General features: G+C 37.7%; 1 long non-coding RNA gene across 1 annotated transcript in view; it reads right to left on the bottom strand.

The window, feature by feature from the left end:
- LOC107760034 (uncharacterized) overlaps positions 1-25,197 on the bottom strand; it is a 39,960-nt gene extending 14,763 nt beyond the window's left edge. The window contains exon 1 of the long non-coding RNA XR_001642319.2: positions 24,778-25,197. This is a non-coding gene — a long non-coding RNA (uncharacterized LOC107760034). The remainder of the gene's footprint in view (positions 1-24,777) is intronic.
- Positions 25,198-25,717: the final 520 nt, after the last annotated feature.

The raw sequence follows: 25,717 nt of genomic DNA, 5'->3' as shown, positions 1-25,717 counted from the left end.
ATATATATATATATATACACCCGCACGTCCTATGCGAGACACGACCTTCCATATCAAATTAGATGAGGTACTTTCCTTTTTAATCTGTTCCAAAAAAAATTATACATTTTTAAATTTAGAAATAATTCAACTTTAAACTTTTTATTTTACCCATTTTATCCTTAATGAGAAGCTTTTATAACCACACAAATATCATGGCCCCACAAAACTTTTACCCCTTAAGATTTTAAGACCATAAGTTTCAAAAGTCTTCTTATTTTTCTTAAACTCCGTGTCGAGTTAAAGTTCCTCATCTAAATTGAAACGGGGGAGTATTATATATATATATAAATAGACCCTATTGGGCCCCGTACAAGGCACTGCCTTCATATATCATATAGATAAATAGACCCTATTGGGCCTCGTGCGAGGCACGACCTTCATATATCATCTAGATAAATATACATAATGGTAACTTAACAAGGTTCTTGTTTCATAGCTTCTGGAACATGTTCATAACTTATTAAAGTAGTTATCTATGTGAACAATTCCTTGATACAAGTATGTTACAGATCCTTCATATAAAGAAATCTAAATACTTTGACAACACTAGGAATTTTACGAAACCGTACGAAGGCTCAAATACTATAGGATCAATTTCTGTTGAAGGGAGATAAGGGATATCAAGTATATGAATGAAAGCTTCATGACATCTCATTGTTTAGCAATTCGTTTAGGAGGAAACACGTGATATGGAGTCATGCCAAGGAAACGGAAACAAGATAGCCATTACATACTTACTGCCCTTATGATCCTTAACACAAGACATTCGGAGTCTGAACACACATATGATATATTGAAATCGTAAACTTGTGGGCGCACTTGCCTTAACATATAAAGTATAAGCTTCTCATGAAAGGGAGTCTAACGTATCGACAAACATAAGGAACTCTATATTGTGTTATGCAAACTTGACACTTAAAAAGAGACTAGACTGTCTGAACATAATGCATAAGGTGACGGGTCCATCACATGTGTAAGGAAGACATCTTTCTTTGGCTTTGAAATGTCAAGCCAACTAAAGGAATAATAAGGAAGATTTTATGGCAAATATTTCCTTGGTTTCATAATGAATATTTGACTCTTGACAAGCTCATGACATCATTCATTACATCAATGAAGCAATTCTAAATACTATACATAGGTGTCTTGCTCTCATTGTAAAACACACCAACAAAGATATAGAGAGAAAGAGTGAGGCATCACAGACATAGTATAAGAAATTAGTCTGTGAGAAAAATAGAGAGTGAGCGATATTGTAGTGAGGTGGGAATATCAAAAGAGGGTTATTTCTTTTGAGTGTTGTAGTGGTCTTTGGAGTATTTTACTTGGACCTACAAAGTGTAAAATTCCTTGATATAGTGAATCAATTGCTCCTATAGGGGCCGTGGTTTTTTTCCTTATTCAAAAGGGTTTTTCACGTAAAAAATCTTGATGTCGTTGTCACTCTTTTATTCTTGTTAATTACCGTATCTCGGTTCTATGTTATTATTATGCTTTTATTACCATGAATATTATTTATGACGGGGTTTATTCCCAACAACTAATATCATAGCACAGGTTCTGCTTGTTCACAGAAATACTATTCATTATCGGTAGTACTATACTCGGTGAAAAATAAAAATGTCCGGAGTAAAGTACGAGGTAGCAAAATTAACGGAGATAGTGGTTTCTCAACATGGCAAAGAAGGATGATGGACCTACTCATCCAATAAGGATTACACAAGGTACTAGATGTTGATGCCAAAAAGCCTGATACCATAAAAGCTGAGGATTGGGCTGACTTGGATGAAGGGGCTGCTAGTGCAATCAGGTTGCACTTATCAGATGATGTGGTAAATGACATCATTGATGAAGACATCGCATGTTGCATTTGGACAAGGTTGAAAAGCCTATACATGTCCAAAACACTGACAAATAAATTGTACCTGAAGAAGAAACTATACGCCCTACACATGGGTGAAGGTACGAATTATTTTTCACATTTAAATGTGTTTAACGGACTAATCACACAGCTCGCCAACCTCAGAGTGAAAATCGAGGAAGAAGATAAAGTCATCTTGCTATTGAACTCGTTGCCATCTTCGTATGATAATTTGGCAACAACCATCTTGCACGGTAAGACTACCATTGAGTTGAAAGACGTCACATCGGCTCTTCTACTCAATGATAAGATGAGAAAGAAGAATAAAAATCAAGAACAGGCTCTCATAACATAAGGTAGAGGCAGAAGTTACCAAAGGATTTCGAGCAACTATGGTAGATCCGGAGCTCGTGTGAGAACCAATCCAAATCAAGAGCCAGAAATTTCTATAATTGTGATCAACCAGGTCACTTCAAAAGAGATTGCCCAAATCCAAATAAGGGCAAAGGTGAAAGCAGTGGCCAGAAGAATGACGACAACAAAACCGCCATGGTGTAAAACAATGATAATGTTGTCCTCTTTATAAATGAGGAAGAGGAATGCATACACTTGTCCCGTCCGGCGGTATAAGGCCCTGAGCAGCTTCATATTATGTGTATTAACTTGCGTGCGTGGTTGAATTCGGTTACCAGATGTTTCAGAGTGATTTGGGACACTTAGTCCCTAAAACGGAAGCTTAAGTCTTAGAATTTTGACTGTAGTCGGAACTATGTGAAGACGACTCCGGAATGGAGTTTCATCGGTTCCATTAGCTCCGTTGAGTGATTTTGGACTTAGCAGTGTGTCCGAACTATAAATCCGAGGTTTGTAGCTGATTTAGGCTTGAAATAGCGAAAGTCGAATTTTTGGAGATTTGGACCGTAAGTGGACTTTTTTGATATCGAGGTCGGAATATGATTCCGAGAGTTGGAATTATACCTGTTAATCGGGCTGGGCTGACCCGTTTACAGCCCGATTCAGCCTGGTACTGTAGCGTGGGGGGCGGTCTGGGACGGGTTGGGCGGGGAGCAGGTTTCAAACGAATAGTTTTTTTATACCGGTGCACCGAACCCCGCTAAGCCCGTTAACCCGTTAACGGGTAGTTAACGGGCTACAGCCCGGTTCAGCCCGTTAACCCGTTAACGGGTTGTTAACGGGCTATAGCCCGGTTCAGCCCATTTTTTAACGATTTTTTTTAAAGAAAAAAAAAATTTAATGGACCTTTTTCTGCTGTAGATGCAAATATTCCTTCAAGTTCAGTTTCAACATCTGGGACCAGTGCTATGGATGATAATGATGGTCTTGAAGATTATTTGATTTGGTCTACACTAGGGGAGCATCAACAAACCAGTAGCAGGAGTATTGATGAACTTCAATTCTACTTGCAAAAGTTAGCAGAGCCCCGCACGAAGGAATTTCTACCACTGGGTTGGTGGAGGAGACACTCAAATAAATTTTATAGTCTTTCGGCCATGGCTCGAGACGTGCTAAATGTGCCGATGTCAACAGTCGCATCAGAGAGCGCATTTAGCCAAGTAAGGCACCAACTAGGAGATACCCGTCATTCATTGGGTAGCAACGCTTTAGAAATTCTAGTGTGCTTCAGAGATTGGATAAGATCATAACGACAAAATCAAGGACGTGACGAGGTAGATGAAGCGGAGGACCAAGAAATTGGAGATATAATGGTTTATGGTGTTGATTCAACCAATGCCAGAAACCAAGAACCTCATGTTGACATGGATGAACTTACAAAAATGATGCAAAGCATGTGATGTACTATTTTTATTTTTATTTTATAATTGTGGTAAACTTTTAATTTGCAAGTTCAAAAATAACAAAATCAAAAAAGAACTTGCAACTTAATTTGAAGTAATATATATTATTCAATAAAAATATCAAATAAAAGTATTCGGAACTTGATCCTTACATATTTGCCAATTGGTCTTATTAAATAATTTTTTGTAGCCACTTACTTTCAAATTTCAATTTTAAAATTATAAAATTCAAAATTCAAATTTAAAACTTTAAACTTCAAAGTTTAATTCTAAGCCTTAAAAGTTTTCAAACACTTAAGTATCAATAACATTGAATAAGAAAAATAAAATTTACTTTTAAAAAAAAAAATCCACGACCCGCTAACAGCCCACTAACAGCCCGCTAATCCCGAACCCGGACGGACAAAAAAAAAACCGAAAAAGTACAGCCCGCTAACTCAGCCCGTTAACAGCCCGCAATGTTAAACGGACGGGCTGATTTTTTTTTTGTGTCCAGCCCGCTTGTTAAACACCCTTAGTTGGAATAGCTCCGCTATGTTATTTGGGACTTTCCTGCAAAATTTGACGTCATTTCGGGTTGATTTGATAGGTTTCGGCACGGGTTTTAGAAGTTGAAAGATTTAAAAATTTATAAGTTTGATTCATAGTGCGATGCATAGTTTTAACGTTAGTTGATGTGATTTGAGGGCTCGACTAAGTTCGTATGGTGTTTTAGGATTGGTTGAGGTCTCGGGGGCCTCGGGGGAGTTTCAGGTGCTTAACGGATTAAAGGTTTGATTTGTGTTGCTATTAAGTCTTCAGGCTTCTGGTATTTTCGCACCTGCGGTGAAAAGACCGCAGGTACGGGAGCGCTCGTACGGAGAGGCAAGCACAGAAGCGGAAAAGTGGAGGAGTTTCAGGGGTCGCAGGTGCGAGGAAAATTCCGCATCTGCGATGCCCGCAGATGCAAAGATTGAGGCGTAGGTGTGAGAAGAGCTGGTCTTGACAGTCTCCGCAGGTGCGGAGAATTTGTGCGCATCAGCGGCTCCGCAGAAGTGGATTTTGGCGTGCAGAAGCGAGAGGAAGCGCAGGTGCGGTTCGAACGTGCGCACCTGCGGTCGCGCAGATGCGGCTAATTATGTCGCAGGTGCGGTCACGCCTGGGCAGAAAAGAGAAATTCGAGGGTTTGGTTTCATTCTTCGTTTTTGGACTTGAGAACTCAGAATTTGCTGATTTTCCGAGGGATTTTCAGAGGAAGCTTTGGGGTAATGATTCCTAACTCGTTTTTGGTTGTATTCAATTAATCTATAGTTGTTTTCTCCATTTAGTTTCAGATTTTGGGTGTTGAAATTGGGAAATATTGGAAGAACTTCTTCAATAAAAATTTCGCATTTTGAAAGGGGATTTGTGGTCGGATTTGAGTAATTCTTATATGGTTGGACTCGCGAGTGAATGTGTGTTCATATTTTGTGATTTTTACCCGATTCCGAGACGTGGGCCTAGGTCGACCTTTTAGGGCAAATTTCAGAATTTTTATTAAAATATTGATTTCATTGATTAGATAAGTCTATTATTGTTGTATTCATGTTATGCAGTTATGTTTGGCTAGATTTGGGCCATTCGGAGCCGGATATTCGTGGAAAGGCATTGTGACCGATTGTTTGAGCTTGGTTCGAGGTAAGCATCTTGCCTAACCTTGTGGGGGGGACTTCCCCTTAGGATTCGAGTCTTCTATGTTGATTGAAGTCCGTGTACACGAGGTGACGAGTGCGTGCACAGACTTATTTGTGAAAAGTTGGCCTTTTAGGGTTCTTAGTCCTTGTATTCATTGAATATGCAGTTGTTCTTGTTATGATTATATATCTTAATTACTAGATTCACATCTACCTGCTTAATTAGAATAAATTGCTTCATGATCCACTATTATCGTTACTTGATTCATATGTACCTTAATTGAAACTGTTATCTCTTTTATAGCCATGCTATCTTTTCACAACTGCTTATCTTTATTTGAAATTTATATTATTTCATCCTACAATTGTTCAGTCTTAATTGAGATTATGATTATTTTTCCATTGTTATTCTTAATTGAATGGTTGAATATCCTTCGTAATTTCCTCAACCTTAAAAGAATTTAGATATCCTATATCTTAGTCGACTTGTTTTATTTGGCATTATTGGATTCGTGTTAGCTTCCCTGTTGCTGAAGTGTATATTGTGGGATTCGTTCGCAGGCTTTGGAGTCACCTTCAACTTTTCATTTTGCACTGTTTATTCTTATTTCTGGACAGTTGTATTTAGAAGTTTTCTTGCAAATACTCTATAGAGATTATGACTTGTACTACCGATTTTGGGAATTGTAAGAGTTTCCATTTAAATAATGTTGTTGTTTTAATTATTGTTAGGCTTACCTAGTCCCTAAGACTAGGTGCCATCACGACGCCTGAGGTGGGATTTTGGGTCGTAACAAGTTGGTATCAGAGCTCTAGGTTCATAGGTGCTACGAGTCATAAGCGAGATTAGTAGAGTCTTGCGGATCGATACGGAGACGTCTGTACTTATCTTCGAGAGGCTACAGAATTATTAGGACAATCTCACTTCTTTCATTCCTATCGTGCGAGCTTATTGATCTCGGAGTTTGAACTTTTATCATTCCATTCTCTCACAGATGGTGAGGACACGAGCTACTGTTATAGACAACGCTGCTCCTGGAGCAAGTAACACTAGAGGCAGAGGAAGAGGCCGACGAGGAGTAAGTGTCGCAGCCAGAGCACCTACCAGAGCAACAGTTGAGGAGCCGCCAGTAGTTCCAGTTAGGAAGCAGGTACCGGAGGCGCCTGTTATTACCCCCGGACTTCAGGAGACCTTAGCGCAGTTCCTGAGTATGTTTGGTATGTTGGCTCGGGTGGGGTTGATTCCGGTTGCACCAACTGCTTCACAGACCGGGGGAGGAACCCAGACTCCCGCCGCCCACACCCCAGAGCAGCGAGTTCATGTTGGTCAGGTTCCAGGTGTCATGTCGACACAGCCTGTGGTTCCAGTCAGCTTGTGGTCATGGCAGCAGCATCTGAGGAAGAGCAACTTAGACTTGCAAGGTTCAAGAAATATGACCCTCCTACATTCAGTGGTTTGGCTTCAGAGAGTGCACAGGGTTTTCTGGAAGATTGTCACCGCATTCTCCGTACTATGGGTATTGTGGAGACGAGCGGGGTTGTTTTTACTACGTTTCAGCTCAGGGGAGCTGCTTACCAGTGGTGGCGGGCATATGAGTTGGGTAGCCCAGCCGAGTTAGCTTCACTTACATGGGTTCAGTTTTCAGAGATATTCCTGAGAGAGTTTGTACCTCAGTCCCTTCGAGATGCATGACGGGCGGAGTTTGAGTAGCTGCGCCAGGGCACTATGTCAGTGTCAGAGTATGCCGTGAGATTCAGTGATTTGGCCAGGCATACGCCTGCTTTGGTCGCCATAGTTAGAGAGCGTGTATGTAGATTCATTAAGGGACTCAGGCATAATATTCAGTTCAGCATGGCTCGGGAATTAGAGTCAGATGTTTCGTTTCAGCAGGTGGTAGGGATTGCTCGCCGAGTAGAGGGCATGTGGGACCAGGAGAGAGAAGATAGGCGAGGCTATGAGAGAGAGAGTACAGGCGAGATCAGGAGAGAGAGGATAGGAAAGTGAGGAGGCCTCGTAGACCAGAGAGATCTACTGGTCCTTATTTTGGAGGCAGGGTACGACATGGTAGAGGTTTTGTGGGTCAGACAGTTCAGTTTGCACTTCAGGCTTCGTACAGTGTTTCAGGTGCTCATGAGTCTCAGATTACCCGTACCGCACAGTTCTCCCAGCCACGTCAGCAGAGAGGTTGCTTCGAGTGTGGAGATACCAGCGACAAGGTGAGAGATTGTCCTAGACTCCGGACAGGTGTGTCATAGTGGAGTATTCAGGTGAGTAGAGGGCACCTAAGAGGGGAAGGCCCAACCCATTGATGTGTTTCATATAATAGGCTTGAGGTCACTGCGCCAGATGATGTCATACATATATGCTTTTGATTTGTTACAGAGGGGCACCATTTGTATTTTGATTCGGTTCTGCTTATCGGGGCGGGTTCCCCTATTTGTTGTCCCACCTATGGGTAAATTCATGACTTAGTATTATGTTTAGGTGAGTACCCCTGTTGGGAGACTCTATGAGTGGTATCCCGTGTCTATCATTTGTTTCTATTCATTTTTGAAAGTTACGAGACTAGAAGTGAATTCATGTTCTCCATTATGGCAGGTTTGATGTGATTCCTGAGTAAATTGGTTACGATTTGTAATTTGATACTCTATCGGGGTGAGGGTTTAGTAAGTGTTGTGATTTTATTGGCAGAATTGAATTAGTGAAAGATTTTCATTGGTATGATGTGTATTCGACTTGTGATTCAGAGTTGAGGGTGAGACCATCACGACTCCATATGATTTGATATGTTTGAGCCGGGTTGCGTGCCGCGGTGGAGGGTGATACCAGGATGAGATCCTTATGAATTGTTCATGTACTTTGATTTTTCCTTTTGAATTGATTCGTAGTAGGATATTGTTAGAGAGTTCTTCCTGTCGAGCTTGTTTGATATTTATCTTATGTGTTTCTCTTTACATATTTAGTCAATTTCGTTATGTGCTTCTTGAGTTTTGGCTTGCGGGGTGTGTGCCCGGTGGTGTCAGTTGTGACTTGTTGATTCGGGTGTATAGTTATGAGGTCTTCGTGTTTCTTGCATCATTGTCAGCGTTGTGAAGGTTTGAAACGGGTTGCTAACGGTTATGAGGCTAATTGCCGGTGATGGTTTTGATTTCGGGTAGCTATTGTGATCAGAAATGTTATTATAGGCTTTATTTGTGGTGTGTCTTGTTGTGTGGTCGTACCTTGTGGGCATAGGCATGAGTTGTTACAGCTAGTTGAGACTGATACCGGTTATGGATTTAGAATCGGGTCTTTTGAAGATAGATGGAAGGTGAGAATGTTGACTCTAAGGATTATCGGTGTTGATAGAAAGGATAAATTACTGTTGGAATGGTGTCCTCAGGCTTAGGTGGGTTGGGGTGACGTAGGATCCCCCGCGGGTATATGTTGGATATGTACTTTCAGTGAATTCGAAAACTTCGAGGCGATTCTTAGCACGTTCGAGGACGAACGTTTGTTTCAGAGGGGAAGGATGTAACGACTTGGCCGGTCGTTTTGAAAATTTAAGTCTCGTCCGGCGGCATAAGGCCCTGAGTAGCTTCATATTATGTGTATTGACTTGCGTGCATGGTTGAATTCGGTTACCGGATATTTTAGAGTGATTTGGGACACTTATAACCTAAAATGGAAGCTTAAGTCTTAGGATTTTGACCGTAGTCAAAACTATGTGAAGACGACTCCGGAATGGAGTTTCGTCGGTTCCATTAGCTTTGTTGGGTGATTTTGGACTTAGGAGCGTGTCCGGACTGTAAATCCAAGGTCTGTAGCTAATTTAGGCTTGAAATAGCGAAAGTCAAATTTTTGGAGATTTGGACCGGAAGTGGACTTTTTGATATCGGGGTTGGAATGCGATTCCGAGAGTTGGAACAAATCGGTTATGTTATTTGGGGCTTGCCTGCAAAATTTGACGTCATTCCGGGTTGATTTGATAGATTTCGGCACGGGTTTTAGAAGTTGAAAGATTTAAAAATTTATAAGTTTGATTCATGGTGTGATGCGTAGTTTCAACGTTAGTTGATGTGATTTGAGGGCTCGACTAAGTTCGTATGGTGTTTTAGGATTGGTTGGTATGTTTGGTTGAGGTCCCGGGGGCCTCGGGTGAGTTTCGGGTGCTTAACGGATTAAAAGTTTGATTTGTATTGCTGGTAAGTCTTCAGGCTTCTGGTATTTTCGCACCTGCGGTGAAGAGACCACAGGTGCGGGAGCGCACGTGCGGAGAGGCAAGCGCAGAAGTGGAAAAGTGGAGGAGTGCCAGGGGTCGCAAGTGCGAGGAAAATTCCTAAGGCGCAGGTGCGAGAAGAGATGGACTTGACAGTCTCCGCAGGTGAGAAGAATTTGTGCGTATCAGCGGCTCCGCAGAAGCGGATTTTGGTGGGCAGAAGCGAGAGGAAGCGCAGTTGCGGTTCGGACGTGCGCACCTGCGGTCGCGCAGATGCGGCTAATTATGTCGCAGGTGCGGTCACGCCTAGGCAGAAAAGAGAAATTCGAGGGTTTGGTTTCATTCTTCGTTTTTGGACTTGAGAGCTCGGAATTTGACAATTTTTCAAGGGATTTTCAGAGGAAGCTTTAGGGTAATGATTCCTAACTCGTTTTTGGTTGTATTCCATTAATCTAGAGTTGTTTTCTCCATTTAGTTTCGGATTTTTAGGGTTGAAATTGGGAAACATTGGAAGAACTTCTTCAATAAATATTTCACGTTTTGAAAGGGGATTTGTGGTCGGGTTTGAGTAATTCTTATATGGTTGGACTCGTGAGTGAATGAGTGTTCATATTTTGTGATTTATTCCCGATTCCGAGACGTGGGCCCGGGTCGACTTCTTAGGGCGAATTTCAGAATTTTTATTAAAATATTGATTTCATTGATTAGATAAGTCTATTATTGTTGTATACATGTTATGCAGTTATATTTGGCTAGATTTGGGCCATTCGGAGCCGGATATTCATGGAAAGGCATTGTGACCGATTGTTTGAGCTTGGTTCGAGGTAAGCATCTTGCCTAACCTTGTGTGGGGGACTTCTCCTTAGGATTCGAGTCTTCTATGTTGATTGAAGTCCGTGTATACGAGGTGACGAGTACGTGCACGGACTTATTTGTGGAAAGTTGGCCTTTTAGGGTTCTTAGGTCCTTGTATTCATTGAATATGCAGTTGTTCTTGTTATGATTATATATCTTAATTACTAGATTCACATCTACCTGCTTAATTAGAATAAATTGCTTCATAATCCATTATTATCGTTACTTGATTCATATGTGCCTTAATTGTAACCGTTATCTCTTTTATAGTCATGCTATCTTTTCATAACTACTTATCTTTATTTGGAATTTATATTATTTCATCCTATAATTGTTCAATCTTAATTGAGGTTATGATTATTTTTCCGTTGTTATCCTTAATTGAATGGTTGAATATCCTTCGTAATTACCTCAACCTTAAAAGAATTTAGATATCATATATCTTAGTCGACTTGTTTTATTTGGAACTATTGGATTCGTGTTAGCTTCCCTGTTGTTGAAGTGTATATTGTGGGATTCTTTGCTACACCTTAGTTTTCCCTTTGTCGAGATGTTCGCTTTACGCATAGCATTTCAGACTGTGGTTATTCCTTGTGATTTGGTCCCATATTTTTCTGTGATTTAAAAGTTCTTGAGTTGATTTACTTATCGTACGTTGTATTATTGCCATTGTTGTTGTTGTATTTGTTGTGGTGATGCACGAGGTTTCTGTCGTGCGGTTGTTATTATTGTGATGCACGAGGTTTCTGCCGTGCGGTTGTTGTTATGGGGTTGCACGAGATTTCTGTCGTGCTATTATTACTATTGATATTTGCACATGCAGCATGACAAGGTAGGATATATATATATGTGGGTTGCGCATGTGGCGAGACAAGGTGGAAATATTATTATGCACGTGTGGCGAGACAAGGCGGGAATTTATGTTACTATTGCACACGTGGCGAGACAAGGTGGGTTGTGTCAGGGATTGATTTGTGATGATTTGTGGCCTGGGGGCATTCTTGTTGTTGATATTGGTATACATACATGTGTGAGCTTTATCTTGTGAAAGCTGTGAGAAAATATTCTACGTGTTGTCCGTTCTTTTTCCTTATGCTTATTTGCTGATATGGACTATGGTAGGACAATTGCACAAGCATACACGTAGTTAAGCACTCTTATCGGATAAGAGGTGTTCTTGATATTGTTGAGCATAGATGCTCACCCTTGTTTACTTGCATTCTATGTAAGAATGGCTCTATTGGCACGTGAGTCGTCAGTGCGGTTATGAGATGTTATGAGGGCACAGGATGCTAAGTGTTAGAGTTCAGGTATTGAGACCCGTGAGTTGTGATTTGCCCGAGGTTCGGTACCTCGTGGAGTTGTTGACTAAAACTTGATGTAAAAGCGGTTGTAGTTGCTGAGTTATTATTTGTCCTTGTTGTATTTGTGATTCCGGATTTAGGTTGTGTTCCATTCACCTTTCGGTGTCATTTTCATGATATTCCGCTGATACTTGTTATTTCCTTCCTTATTTCCATTACTGTACTGTGAGCCATATTGCATAGTCTTTATGTAGACATCACACTTTTGTTGTTCATGTACTTATATCTGTTCAGTTTATTAGACCAGTGGGTGTCTTGACTGTTCCTCGTCACTACTCCACAGAGGTTAGTCTTGATACTTACTGGGTACCGCTTTGGTGTGCTCATGCTACTCTTCTGCACATTTATTTTGTGCAGATCCAGATAATTGTTCGTTAGCTAGCTGTGTGGACTGTTGCTGCGGAGACTCAAGGTAAACCTGTCGCTACGTTAGCAGGCTTCGGAGTCACCTTCAACTTTTCGTTTTGCACTGTTTATTTTTATTTCTGGACAGTTGTATTTAGAAGTTTTCTTGCAAATACTCTGTAGAGCTTATGACTTGTACTACCAGTTTTGGGAATTGTAAGAGTTTCTATTTAAATAATGTTGTTGTTTTAATTATTGTTAGGATTACCTAGTCCCTAAGACTAGGTGCCATCATAACGCCTGAGGTGGGATATTGGGTCGTGACAGTCATATGAGCGAGAAGGGATTGAAGATTCTTGCCAGGAAATCATTCATTTCTTATGCCAAAGGTACAACGGTAAAACCTTGTGACTACTATTTATTTGGTAAGCAGCATAGAGTCTCATTTCAGACATAATCTGAAAGAAAATTGAATATACTTGATTTGGTATATTCTGATATTTGTGATTCAATGGAAATTGAATTGATGGACAGTAACAAATATTTTGTTACTTTTATTGTTGATGCTTTACGAAAATTATGAGTTTATATTTTGAAAACCAAAGATCAGGTGTTTCAAGTTTTCCAGAAGTTTCATGCTCTGGTGGAAAGGGAGACAGGCCAAAAGCTAAAGCGTCTCCGAAGTGACAATGAAGATGAGTGCACTTCAAGGGAATTTGAAGAGTACTGTTCGAGCCATGGGATCAAACATGAAAAGACAGTTCCTGGAACCCCACAACACAATGGTGTAGCTGAGAGAATGAACCGCACCATTGTTGAGAAGGAAGCATGATCAGAATGGCTAAACTGCCTAAGTCATTCTGGGGTGAAGCAGTTCAGACAACATGTTACCTGATCAATAGGAGTCCATCAGTTCTGTTGGCGTTTGACATCCCAGAGAGAGTTTGGACCAACAAGGAGGTGTCCTACTCGCATTTGAAGGTGTTCGATTGTAGAGCTTTTACATATGTACCAAAGGAGAAGAGAACAAAGCTGGATGATAAATTTGTTCCATGCATATTGATCGGATATGGAAATGAAGAGTTCGGATATAGATTGTAGGATCCTGTAAAGAAGAAGGTCATTTGAAGCAGAGATATAGTCTTCCAAGAAAGTGAAGTTGGAATTGGTTATGATATGTTAGAGAAGGCCAAGAATGGTATAATTCCTAACCTTGTTACTATTACTTCTATTTCTAACAATCCCACAAGTGCAGAAAATAGGACCGACAAGGTTGCCGAGCGGGGGGAGCAACCTAATGAGGTTATTGAGCAGGGGGCAACTTCATGATGATGTCGAGCAAGTGGAGCATCCCACTCAGGGAGAAGAACAACCTCAACCTCTGAGGAGATCAGAAAGGCCAAGGGTAGAGTCATGCATGTATCCTTTCATAGAGTATGTCATCATCAGTGATGAGGGGGAGCCAGAAAGTGTCAAGGAGGTATTGTCCCATCCAGAAAAGAACCAGTGGATGAAAGTCATGCAAGAAGAGATGGAATCTCTATAGAAAAATGACACGTACAAGCTGGTTGAACTTCCAAAGGGTAAAAGACCACTCAAATGTAAGTGGGTCTTTAAACTCAAGAAAGATGGAAATGGCAAACTGATCAGATACAAAGCTCGATTGGTAGTTAAAGGCTTCGAACAGAAGAAAGGTATTGATTTTGACAAAATTTTCTCACCTGTTGTCAAAATGACTTCTATTCGAACAATTTTGAGCTTAGCAACTAGCCTAGATCTTGAAGTGGAGCAGTTGGATGTGAAAACTGCATTTCTTCATGGAGATTTGGAAGAGGAGATTTATATGGAGCCGCCAGAAGGATTTGAAGTAGCTGGAAAGAAACACATGGTGTACAAATTGAATAAGAATCTTCCTGGATTAAAGCAGGCACCAAGGCAGTGGTACATGAAGTTTGACTCATTCATGAAAAGTCAAACATACATAAAAACCTATTCTGATCCATGTGTATGCTTCAAAAGATTTTCTCAGAATAACTTTATTATATTATTGTTGTATGTGGATGACATGTTAATTGTAGGACAAGACAAGGAGCTGATTGCAAAGTTGAGAGATTTGTCCAAGTCATTTGATATGAAGGACTTGGGCCCAGCACAACAAATTCTAGGGATGAAGATAGTTCGAGAGCAAACAAGCAGAAAGTTGTGGCTATCTCAGGAAAAGTACATTGAACGTGTACTGGAATGCTTTAACATGAAAAGTGCTAAGCCAGTCAGCATACCTCTTGCACACCTCTTGCTGGTCATCTAAAGTTGAGCAAGAAGATGTGTCCTATAACAGTGGAGGAGAAAGGGAACATGGCTAGAGTTCTTTATTGTTCAGCAGTCGGAACAAAATATATCGATGTGAGATATCATTGGATTCGTGATCAGGTGGAGAATAAATCTTTATAGGTCAAAAAGATTCACACGAGTGAAAATCCTGCTGATATGTTGACCAAGACGATACCAAGAGACAAGTTCGAGCTATGCAAAGAACTTGTCGGCATGAACTCTACATGAAAAAATGGAGTTACCTCCTTCAGGTGCATGGGACTAGAGGGGGAGATTTGATGGGTCCATCCCATGTGTAAGGAAGAGATCTTCCTTTGGCTTTGAAATGTCAAGCCAACTAAAGGAATAGTAAGGAAGATTTTATGGCAAATATCTCATTGGTTTCACAATTAATATTTGACTCTTGCCAAGCTCATGACATCAATAAAGCAATCCTAAACACTATAAATAGGTGTCTTGCTCTCATTGTTAAACACATCAAAAAATAGAGAAAGAAAGAGTGAGGCATCATAGACAGGGTATAAGAAAATAGTCTGTGAGAAAAATAGAGAGTGAACAATATTGTAGTGAGGTGGGAATATCAAAAGAGGATTATTTCTTTTGAGTATTGTAGTGGTGTTTGGAGTATTTTACTCGGACCTACAAAGTGTAAAAATTTCTTGTTATAGTGAATCAGTGCTCCTCCCAGGGCCGTGGTTTTTTTCCTTATTCAAAAGGGTTTTCCACGTAAACAATCTTGGTGTCGTTGTCACTCTTTTATTCTTGTTAATTACCGTATCTCGATGCTACGTTATTATTATATTTTTATTACAGTGAATATTATTTTTGTGGGGGCTTATTCCCAACATAAGGAACCTCAATGACGATAAGGAACCTCAATCTAAGACACTTCACAATATTGCTCGAATAATCTTATTCTCTGGAAAACCTTGGAACTTCTATTCTGATATAGTTCATCTTAAGTACTATATCATGATGATGATAATTCTGGAGGTCAACGATATGATTCATCATAGGTAGGAACTATAATCCATTAACAATCACATAAGGCTAGTAACACCATTTATCTTAAGTACGACACCATAACCCAATAACGATCTTTCTGGAAGTGTCGATATAATTTACCTTAGGTAGATCATTTGTTACCTGCTTATAGCAGCAAAACTTATCAATTGACTTCTTAGACTTATCAAACTCATATTTTATTTGATTGCACTTGTTGTTAATTATATAAATTTTTATGTAAATTTTAAATTATTATTAATATTTATAGATATTTATGTATGTATATACTTTATTATTTTTAAATAAGTGTACTTACATTTTCTAAAAAGGTATTCATATTGAAGACTTTAATTGTTGTAGTATTTATGTATATGGTCCTTAATTAATTTTAAAGCACTTAATCATATATATTTAAGAAGTCATTTTAAATATATAGAATTAAACATCAGTAGTATTATACCAATTACATTGTATAACTAATTATATATTTTTTTATAGGTAATAAAATATGTTATAATGATATGGATTTACTATCTTAATAACTATTAATTATCATAAATTAATTATACATTAAATCTAAAAATTAAAATTTTAATATTATTCTTACACATGAAGGAGATCTTGTCTCTCTTGTGAGTATTATTTATATTTAAGAATAGTCGTATGTTCACTATAATTACTCTTATTTTTTTTAGTATAACCTGCCTTTAAAAATAGTTACATATTTTAACCATTGTTAAATTTATTTTAGTATAAAAGTTAAGAACTTAATATGACTGATATAGGGGGTGTATAACAAAAACAAAATAGTATATAATAATTTATTTTTTGGTAAATAATTAAATATCATAATTCATTCTAAACAAAATATTACTTGAAAGTTTCAAATATACTTTAAATAAGTATATAATTATAATTAGTTAAATTTAAATATCTGAATGTATTACATTTAAGCAATTATGTGCTTGTATATATCTATATTGCTTGCTAGTTATATTCCATTTTAGATAAGTATTAGAGTTATTGATTTAATGATCTAATAGTATTTTAATAACTTAATAATTATCATAAATGTAATTTAACACTAAAAATAAAGAAGCTAATATTATTGAAATATGAACGTATAACAAAACAAACAATATCATCTTGGAAGAAAAAAATGGTAAGAAAAATATATTTTAGAATATCTTTATTTCATGCAAATAGTTGATTTTTTCTATTTTAGTTAAATGTAACTCTTTTGGTTTATTATAGGTACTTTTATTTGCATTTATGGTATTTGTATTTTTTTTCCCTTATATTTATGGTATTTGTATTAAGAAGTAAAATAAAGCAAAATATATAATAAAAGAAACACAAACTAAAACCCTAAACCAAAACCTAAACTAATTCTCCCTCAGCCGCCACTCTCCCTCCCCACTTTCTTATTTCTGTCTTTTGCCATTAGTAGTCGGCATTAATTCAAGACTACGAGAAAGACAAAGAGGATCAACAAGAGTGTATCCTCATTGCGATCTCCATTTATTGACAGAAATTTTAACTTGTTGGTTCGTCTCTTCCCAGGTAAAATCATGTCTCTATATCATAGTATTTTTGAATTTTCTTCCCAGGTAAAATCATGTCTCTATATCATAGTATTTCTGAATTTTCTTACACCTACTTGAGTTTGAGGTTTTTAGTTCAATTATACGGATTATTCTAGCAATTTGATAGATATTATGCCTTATTTTTTATAAGTGGCGAGTACAATTTTAAAGATTTGATAGATTTTGTGACTTACACCTAATTGACTTGGGTTTCTGCTTCAATTGTTTGTTTTTGATTTACAGGATGCTCAAGAAAAAAGTGCCTTTGAGAAATTGTATTCTCTTCTAATGCCTAACTGTAACGACCCGGCTGGTCATTTTGAGTATTACAATCCTGTTTTTCTATTTACTGCTCAAATTGTACTTTATAGTTGTTGTGTGACTTGTCGGGGTAATTGATTCGAATCCGGTGAGGTTTTGGAATGAATTGGAATATTTAGTTCCAAGGTTTAAAGCTTAAGTTAAACTAGTAATCGGATGTCGACTTATATGTAAACGACCCCGGAATGGAGTTTTGATAATTCCAATAGCTCAGTATGATGATTTTGGACTTAGGAGCGTGTCCGAAAAATTATTTGGAGTTGCGTAGTGGAATTAGACTTGAAATGCCGAAAGTTGAATTTTTTTGAAAGTTTGACCGGGGGTTGACTTTTTGATATCGGGGTCAGAATCCGATTCTGAAAATTGGAATAGGTCTGTAATGTGAAATATGACTTGTATGCAAAATTTGAAGTCATTCTGGATTGATTTGATATGTTTCGGCACAAGATGTAGCATTTGAAAGTTCAAAGTTCGTTAATTTTGAATTGAGGTATAATTCGTCGTTTCGATATTGTTAGGTGTGATTTGAGGCCTCGAGTAGATCTGTGTTATGTTATGGGACTTGTTGGTATGTTCGGGGTTCCCGAGGGGTTCGGGCGAGTTTCGGATGGCTAACGGATCAATTCGGACTTTGGAGAAAAAGCTGAAGTTTCTGCCATCCGATGCAATCGCACCTGCGAAAATTCCATCGCAGGTGCGAGCTCGCAGAAGCGAGCCTGGCAAGCGCAGATGCGGGCAGGGACTGTGAGGCATTGGTCGCAGGTGCGAGGGAAATTTCGCACCTGCGTGAGCACAGATATGGAAGATTGCACGCAGAAGCGAGATGGCTGGAAGCTGGGTATTTTCGCATCTGCGATGTCTTTCCCACAGATGCGGCCTCGCAAATGCAATGGTTTCCTCGCAGATGTGCAAACTGGGCAGGCAAATGAAGTCCGCACATGCGACGTTTTGCTCGCACAAGCGGAGGCGCAAGTGTGCAAATCTTGTTCGCAGGTGCGGATCGACTGGGCAGAATCCTTTAAGTTCGAGGGTTCGACATTTTCACCCATTTTCGGATTTTGGAGCACGGTTTGGGCGATTTTGGAGAGGAATTTTTTTCACACAACTTGGGGTAAGTGTTCTTGACTCCCTTGTATTTCATGAATTAATCTTCATTTTTGGTGTAAGATTATTGAATCTTCAAGAGAAATAGAAGGAAATTTCTATAATGTCACAAAACGAATTTTTCGAGTTTGAATACCGATTCGGAGTCGGAATTGAGTGAATTTAGTATGGTTGAACTTGTAATTGGATGAATTATCGTATTTTGTGAGTTTCGTCGGATTTCGAGACGTGGGCCCTACGGATAATTCTTGGGGCGTAATTTCGAATTTTATGAAAAATATTAGTATTTTGATGTGGTATAAATTCCTATAATTTTCGTGGGCTGAATCAAATTAATTGTGACTAGATTCGAGCTGTTTAGAAATGGATACGCGCAGAATGGGATTTCTGGAGCATTGTTTAGCTTGCTCGGCATTAAATTTGGCTTGTTCGAGGTAAGTAACCCTTCTAATTATGGAGCTGAGGGTATGAACCCTGAATGTATGTATTATGTGAATCGTTGGGAGGTGACGCACATGCGAGGTGACGGGCGTGTGGGCGTGTGGGCGTGCACTATAGAAATTGTGATATAATTATTTCTGTAAAATTTTGTAGTTAAATAATCTTGGCATTCTCCATGCGGTTTTATGTGTTAAAGAAACTGAGCTGACAAGCATATTAAAAATTATGTTGAGGCTATGTGCCAGTATTTTGGGACCCACATATGTCATATTGTTGTGAATTATTTATTTTAAATTGAAAATTTATACTCAGTCATATTCATTTCATTACATATCATATCTCAGTCTCTGTTATAATTCATTGATACAGCATATCATTATTTTTGGGCTATTCTCATGACATTGTGAGCCCATGAGAGAGAGACTGGAGAGATTGATGACTAAGGAAGGCCGAGGGCCTGATTGTGAGGATATTTTTGGGATCAGACTGCACGTCGCAGCAGGCCATGTTGGATTTATATATATTATTACTATTATATAGATCGGGGTTACCCGCCTGCAGCATGCCTTATTGGCTTATTATGGCACATGAGTTGTCTGTGCGGATTCTGATATGATATTATAGCACGTGAGTTGTCCGTGCAAATTATAGCGCTTGGGCTGTAGGAGCCCCTCCGGAGTCTGTACACACCCCCATTGAGCGCAGGTACCTACTGAGTGCGAGTGCTGAGTACCGAGTGTTGAGTGACTGGGAGGCGTGAGAAATGGTGAGGTATGCCCGAGGGGCTGTTTTTGAGTAATTGTGAGGTAAGCCCGAAGGGTTGTATACGAGTGATTGTGAGGTAAGCCAGGGGGCTGTATACGAGTGATTGTGAGGTCTGCCCGAGGGGTTGTTTATGATTTTATCACTGAGTTGCACCGCATTGGCATGCACACATGACATACAGGCATAGAGATATATTTTCCTCATGCTGTACAGCATCACATCATTCATGATTTTTCACACATTTTTGACAGATGGGCATAGTGATGCATTTGTTTTTACACGGGTTATCTCGAAAGAAAATGAAACATCTCATTTATTATTTAAAGGATTTTGGAAAAATTATTGTTTTCAAACTTATTCATATTTTTGGCAAGTTCGGTAAACGAATTGGGTTTTCACTGATGTACTTGAAAGAAAGAACTATTATCTTTGAAATCATTATTTAGCTGAGCATTTTATTTCTGAGTTACTTTTGGTATTATCTACTTTACGTTGTTATGGACTGTTGTGGACTATTGGTTTTGGACCAGACCTTGGTGGAAGCTCGTCACTACTTTCAACCTAAGGCTAGGTTTGTTACTTACTCAGTACATGGGGTCGGTTGTGTAGATACTACACTTCTGCACATTGCGTGCAGATATTGGATGTTGTTGTTGCTGTGCTCGATGGTTGCCGGATTTGAAGATATACCTGCATTCCTGTTGTAGCTGCCTCTTGTTCATGGTAGCCTTAAATTTATGAAAGCTCTGTTTATGTATTATTCAAACAGATTATGTATTTATTTCATTTCCGCTTTGTAAACTCTATTCTTAGAAGCTCATGATTTGTACTACCAGTTCTTGAGGATTGTATAAGATTAAGACCTTTATTTACTTAAATTGCTTTAATAATTATTATTGGAATTGGATAGACCTAACGGGTCGGGTTATGTGCCATCATAACTAGTTGGATTTTGGGTCGTGACACTAACCGTAAGTTTTTCTTCTTTATTCCACCTTCTTAAGTTTTATGATGTTTATTTAAATGCTTTTTTTTTTCCTTTTTGTGTTGAAACAAGTTTAGATCTTTTTTGCACCTGATTCGTGGCTAAGTTTTTGCTTATTCCGTGATTCATTGAACTGGTATATGCATCTAACTGGTATATGTTCTGATAATTCAAATATAAATTTCTCACAAGATCATTATATTTTATATTTCATTCTAGTAATTACGGAAAGTGCTTCATATGTTCTTGGATGCATAAAGATCAACTGGTGCATTGAGGGTGGCAAAATAAATCATCAAGATCAAACGGGGTGGACTATATGAATCATCAAACAAATGCTTATCTTCGTTTAATGTGGAATGCCGTACATTATTTCTGATCTCTATTACCATCAAGCCTCACATCGGCTAGTTCTTTTCTTCAAATTTTAGTTTTTTGTAAAAGAGCTATGTACTGCAGATGCTATTAATTGATTAATATAAATGTGTATCTTGAAATTTATTTAGTGAAAATTTTAAAATGTCAATTTGTGTAATAAGTTATTTCTCAAGCTAATATGTTATTACTATTAGTTTTAATATAACATGCACATCCATAGAATAATTGAAAATTTTTAGACAAAAATAAAATAACGAAGAAACAGGGTGATAGGAACTTTCATCGCTACTAAAATCAATATTCTGTCAAAAATAATAATAAAATAATCTAACCTCGATTGTTTTGTATGATTTGTAGCATAAAACTTTTTATTCGTAGCTAAACAAAAATATTTTTGCCACGAACTAATATATGAAAGCATAACATATCTAAACTTCCGTGGCAAATAAATTTAAATCTTTTGCCACGCTATATCACTTTGTGGCTACCATATAAAAATAGCTACAAATTAATTTGTTGTGGCAAGAGTGTAAAATCATTTGCTATAAATATATTTATCATGGCAAAAGTATAAAAATTATTTGCTATGAAGCAATAAGTATTAATCTTTAGCCACGTATCATGTAAAGTTTGTAACTAACTTTTAGCTACGCTACATTTTGCTACGATGCTACGGAAAAATATATTGTGACTAAAATGTTTAGCCTCGGAAATTTTCATAATTTGCTATGTTGTGTTTTGTAGCTATAAATGCATTATGTTGTAGTGAATAATGACACAAGCACAACCAACTAATCAAGTCCTTCAAAATATGCATCTTTTATCTATAAGTTTTTCGAATAAAAATCTTTAGAATATAATTCTTTCAATTAAATATATCTCGAATATACCTCCTTCAAATAAATATCTTACGAATATCATTCTTTCAAATAAATATCTTTCAATCATAATTCTTTCAAATAAATATCTTTCAAATATAATTCTTTTAAAGTGAAATCCTTCAAATATAATTCTTCCAAATAAAATCTTTCGAATATAATTCTTTCAAATAAAAGTCACAATGTGACACCTCATTTCACACTCTTTACGGGTCTCAGCCCACTTTCAGATTTTCACGGCACCTCGTGCCCATATTTCTATCACAGCCGCACGGACAACTCACGTGCCAATAATAAAATCATCATATTTTCCCGGCACCCCATGCCCATATTTCTTTCATAACCGCAAGGACAACTCACGTGCCAATAATATAAATCGCCCGGCAATAGCCACAGACTCACAATTTCAACATGAATCAGTTTATTATCAAGTTTACCGAAACAACAAAACGTAAACACCAGAAAAATCACAAAATCATATAAAAATCACCAACACAATAATCTCACATCATCACGTATCATCCCTGACAATAGTCACTCTTATCTCTCCTATAGCCACATGTATCACTCCATAATAATAGCCACCCATATCACTCCGCCTTGACAATATCCCAACACACATAACTACAGTGAAATGTCACCCTTATACGCACATAATATCAATAGTGGATACACCACATAACAGTAACCCAAATCATATAACAATTTACACCGAGTATTATCACTACAACACAATACAATAATTCATATCACAAATTACCCATAGGCCACAACCAATTCCAAAGATACAATAAAATCAATTCATTTCACAACAAATAGCCCAAGGTTCCACATTGTTATACCCCATTTTAACACGGGTCAAAACAAAGTATAACATATTGGAAAGACCAGGGTTTAATTAATTAAAGAGAGTCGCCACCTAATTATTTTAACGGCGAATTAGGACACCAATTTTAGCTAAATCCTGCTTAAAGTGAACTCAATTAATCCTATAGGAAAGGTTATTAAGGCACCCTATATGATCCGCTAATTACGGTTAACCGGCCAACTTAGGTTGTTAATTAATAAGTAAAAATAGAAAGCCATCAAAATCTGATTAAAGAAAACCTATCGTTTTGTAAGAACTTGTTTTCAAAGAAAAGTTTTACGAAAATATGGTTTCACTTCTTTTAAATATTTGATTCAAATTTTGTATTAAGAAATCTGACTGTTAAGTGCTAAGGAACTTGGTTTAAGACTGATTTACAAATGATGCCTCCTAAATCTAACGTCCTTTATTAAAAAATTAGTATAGCAAATTATTTTCAAACTCTTTATTAAAAAATTAGTATAGCAAATTATTAACTAGAGTGGAGATACTATGTGATTTAATAAGACATAGCTATTTAATCCTATGTTAATAATGAGCTCCAAAAAAACAAAATCCCAAAATAGGGATAAACCTCAAAACACATAAATAAAAAGGAAGATACAATGAAATGGCAAAAGAAATAAAAGAAGGACGCCATGGGCGTCCCCAAGCGTTTTGCTTGTTTTCTCGCTATCTGGTGCACTCTATGAAAGATGGTACGGGATGTGATGACTCCATGGTGGGGTGATGTTGAGTCTCAGTGAGACTCCATTTTGCTCCAGGTGCATATGCGAAAGAGAGAATAAAACAAGAATTGGGAAGAGAGAAATCTATTTCCTATAATGCTAAAGAGCAGAGGTTAATAATAAGCAGAATCAGTTCAAGTCATATTGATGTTCCAGTTATCTAAATAAGTTAATAGTACACTCATAGCTCATCATCTCATATTACTACCATCATTTATGCTACCATGAAACTTATATTACCTATGTATAACAGATAATGAAATGCATGGGCAATTATATGAACTTAAAAAATATTTTAAAATTTCAAGTATAAACCCCTTTTAGAGTGCGACTAAAAACAGATAAAAACTTAACCCATAATAGCTAGATGTTCTTCATATCTGGATATTCAGTTTTGGACAAGGAAAGGCCGTTCGTCATTATTGATGAACTTGAGACTTAGAAATACTATAACTGGATTGTAGTATTAAAGAAAATATGCTCTTAAATTCAAGTGCTACACTAAATTCTGTCCAGCAATTACCCTTTTGAGGTTCTTGTTAGTTTTAAGTCTACAGGGAGAAAACTAAATGCTTAGACAAACACTAACACATATAATAAACAGAAACAAGAAAAATGCCTAAAAATTGGTTTCTAACAAAGTGTAAACATAGCATCATTGATCATTTTAACAAATATGATAACAATTTTAGACATGCTTTAACATTATAATGTCAGAATATATTTTTCTAGAGGCACGGTCTCTAGATGATGGAAAATCTAATACTTAGTATTTAAATCCTATAGACACGATTTCTACTCACTTTACGGCTTTAACACCTCCTTTATGACAGATAAATTTGGTTAACTAAAGATGAAATCTTAAAACATGTCTTTTATGCAGAGGTAGATATAAACATATAATCGGTTAAGCAGAGGATAAGACATGCTGGTATTTATTGTTAAGAGACCAAACATACTGTTACGACGAGCTAGTCCGCGAGACCCAGAGCATTATTACACAAGTAAGATGCTCACCAGATTTTTGTTTAATATTGATCAATTGTGTTTTAGTGACATGGCCAGAATATATATTTTCTTAAAGATATGGTTTGAGATAACAAATTAACGGAAGTTAACAAGCAGCATACTGGAATTTATTTAGGATAGGCGAAACACAAAAGCAAAACGAGAAGCTAAAATTATTTCACAACACGCACAGAATATGACCACATTTAAATTTTGAATCGAAAAGAAGATAGTAATCACGGACCTGCTTTAGGGCAGTGAACTGAGGTGGAGATCTAAGGTGCACTATCAAACTCCGGCCTCGGACTTGCTACCTCGAACCAACGTTAATCGCCGGGATAAATAAATAAAAAATGCTTCTGGTTTGGTTAAAAAACAACAGAACTGAGAGATTTAAAAGAAGGAAATTTTGAGAGGTAGGGATGGCGGCTAAACAAAGGTTAAAAAAGGGAGCTCAAGCTTCACAAACGCTGATATTTATAGGTGCGAATTAGGGCATTTTTTGGCGGAAATTTTGGTGACTTTGAATTTCAAAACTTTGAAACGGTAGTATTACCGTTCTGCCGCTGGCAGCGAGAGTGGCCGGAAGTTTCACCAAAATGGTGTGACATAATATCTGCCATGGGAGGTCAAAGTAAGGAAGATTATGGGGTGTTCAAAACCGAATCGAAATCGAAAACCGAACCGAAATCGAAATTTAATGACTTATTGGTATCGAGTTAACGGTTTAACGGACGGGGAACGGATTGAATTTTTTTATTAACGGCTTATCGGTTTGGGGGCGGATTATTCAATTTTCTTAACGGATAATCCGTTAACCCGTTAAGAATATATATATATATATATAATTTGTTTTTATCCATATATATATTAAATATCAAAAACTCTTCCACTTCTTCCAGCTATTTGCTTAGCTTATTCTCCCACCCTACTATAAGATTGTTTAAGCTGTTGTCTAATTCCTAAATAATCAGAACCCTAATGCCTAAACTTCAGCAAGCAGCGACCAGCAGAATTATGGTTCTCTTTATTCAACCATAATTCAACCAGCTTCAGTAGAAATTCAACCAGCACTCCAGCAGCCACCCGCAATACTCTATCTCGTCGACTTCCAGGCTTCCAGCACTCTATCTTAGTGCCCTAGTATGAAGAGCAAGCTCATATTTTTGCTTTTTAAAATTGTA

The sequence above is a fragment of the Nicotiana tabacum genome, chromosome 12 (genome assembly GCF_000715075.1).
Source record: "Nicotiana tabacum cultivar K326 chromosome 12, ASM71507v2, whole genome shotgun sequence".
Classification (NCBI taxonomy): domain Eukaryota; kingdom Viridiplantae; phylum Streptophyta; class Magnoliopsida; order Solanales; family Solanaceae; genus Nicotiana; species Nicotiana tabacum.
Note: the sequence above shows the minus strand (reverse complement) of the source record. Positions and strands in the feature narration are given on the sequence as shown.